At 44.3% G+C, this 2,308-nt stretch overlaps 2 non-coding genes across 2 annotated transcripts; both read right to left on the minus strand.

Moving 5' to 3' along the window:
- Positions 1 to 881: 881 nt before the first annotated feature.
- trnag-ucc lies at positions 882 to 953 on the minus strand. Its single transcript has one exon. It is a non-coding gene; the product is annotated as a tRNA-Gly (tRNA).
- An 897-nt stretch (positions 954 to 1,850) lies between these two features.
- trnas-aga lies at positions 1,851 to 1,932 on the minus strand. Its single transcript has one exon. It is a non-coding gene; the product is annotated as a tRNA-Ser (tRNA).
- Between the last annotated feature and the right edge of the window lie 376 nt (positions 1,933 to 2,308).

Raw genomic sequence — 2,308 nt, forward strand, 5'->3', positions numbered from 1 at the left:
GTGCGTGGGGCTTGACTAAATATATTTACACCCCTTTGCAGGACCATGGTGAAGTGATTTTTCAGAGCTGACAAGAAGTCACAATAGCAGTGATGTCCCGCAAAAGGTAAGCAAATAAACTGCTGGGATTTTTGAAAACATGGTCTGCAAAAACATACAGTATGCTATGCCACCCTACTCAGTTGTGTATTTGTCCAAAGACTCAAGTAGGCCGGCCACCACAGTCAGAGATGTGCTAATACGGTGTCTTGCCGCCCATTTGTCCGCACCTTGTCGACACTTACATGCTTGTGCACTTGCAGTGCTCAGATACAGTCGTGGTTGAAATGAAGAGGCGCCCCTGAGTTTTAGGTACAGAAATATTTTTCTCTCTCTCTATCTCTGTCTCTCTCCCGTCTTTTGCTCTGCTGTCTTCTTCTTCTTCTTTTTCCTCTTGATTTTTATGGCGATTGGTAAACAACGTTATGGTGCATAACCACCACCAACTGAAATGGATCGTGGATCAGGAAAGCTCTGCTGTCAGACTTAGAGAAAAGGGACATTATGTCATGTGACAAGGACAGCAACAACAGTAACGTCCCTTCTCTGTTAGGACTTGGAAGGACTTGGTAGGTAAATCAAATTGGTTAGTACTTATTAGGACTAGATAGTTTGAGTTAGCAGACTGATCGCTGTAGGGTACGGCCGCAACAACCACGCACAATGTAGGAATTTTTGTGTCCCCCTGAAATGTGCATATGGTATTCGACCTTAGGATCCTGGTGTGACTATGCTATTTGTTTGTAGGAAGTAGAAAGGGCTGAGGAAATATTTACATCCCAACAGATAGAGGCACACATGTCTGACAGCAGACAAGAGTTACAAAAAGAAAAAGTGGAACTTGCGATGGCCGGGAATCGAACCCGGGTCAACTGCTTGGAAGGCAGCTATGCTCACCACTATACCACCATCGCTGCTGGTAGAAGAATGAATTTGCTCTTCAGAAGTTTATTTCCGTGTAGGAATCTGACTGGGAGAGGAGGAGGAAAAAAAGAGGGGAGTTAACCACTTAAAAGAGGAGACAATAAACATCTTGGCATCATACATGTAGTGAGGACACCCTTACTTTTCATCACATATACCACTAGGAGACAATTGGGATTTAATTCAAGTTTTCCAGACTTTCTGAACGCACTAAGTGACGATAATCACATTTTTATAATAAAGTCTTCAGACATGCTCAGGACTTTCCAGATGAACTTCTCACCCTATCATGAAGGTGTCAAAAGTGACATGTGCGTGGCACTACCATCTTCAACCTGGGGAAACTGACATTTTGATCAGATAATACAATTAACGAATTGACATGAACTTTCGTAATCACCCCTTTGGTCACCCAGCTGTGTAACTTTTAAAATGACAGGACAAGTAAATTACATTGTTCTGCTTGTGCCTGGGTTACCGGGCTTGAAATGCAAAGGGATGTTATGTTTGTGGAAGCTCCTCCTGAGTTTTTTGGATAATCCAGCAACATAGGGAAGGACAACGTTTTCCTCTCTGTCTGTTCCGCCTCTTTTTGTGGTTTTGACGAAGGCCCAGTTGGGATGACCGCATCACGCTCACAATCTTATCTCGTCTATCTTATACTCTGGACTATGCAGCTCCTTTGAAACCAAAAACACATAAGGCTAACACTGGCAGTACCCTCTGGCTGCATGACTCAGAGTTTGACTGACCAGTTACACGTGACAGCACCTGCAGACTGAATGACCTTTTTAACTGTCTAGATAACATCAAATGCCTTTGAGTGTACTACAGCGTAGGGTAGGGTGTAGACACCCAAATACAAAAAAAACCCACAAACGGTCACACGTTATTGGCAGGATTCGAACCTGCACGGGGAGACCCCAATGGATTTCTAGTCCATCGCCTTAACCACTCGGCCACAACAACCACGCGCAGCTTACCTGTGTGCCAAAAATCCTCACAGAGTTGTCTGTAGAGTATCCGGAAAACACGAGTAGTCTTATGTAAGACTGGCTGTGATGACATTGTATTAGGGCCTAATTAGCTAATGTTGCAAAGTGGAACTTTACAGACTACACAGCACAATGGTAGAGCGCTCGCTTAGCATGCGAGAGGTAGCGGGATCGATGCCCGCATTCTCCATGGGATTCGAACCCACACGTGCAGAAGCGTGAACGAGTAAGCAGTGGAAAAGTATCTCTAAACCTTGAGGTATCACATATGTGGGTCTGCCCACCAGGTCAGAACAAAAACAAGACAGTTTGAAAATTCTAAGTATGGGTCAAGAGGAGCTAAGCAAGCA

The sequence above is a fragment of the Xiphias gladius genome, unplaced genomic scaffold (assembly GCF_016859285.1).
Source record: "Xiphias gladius isolate SHS-SW01 ecotype Sanya breed wild unplaced genomic scaffold, ASM1685928v1 HiC_scaffold_753, whole genome shotgun sequence".
In the NCBI taxonomy this organism is placed as follows: Eukaryota; Metazoa; Chordata; class Actinopteri; order Istiophoriformes; family Xiphiidae; genus Xiphias; species Xiphias gladius.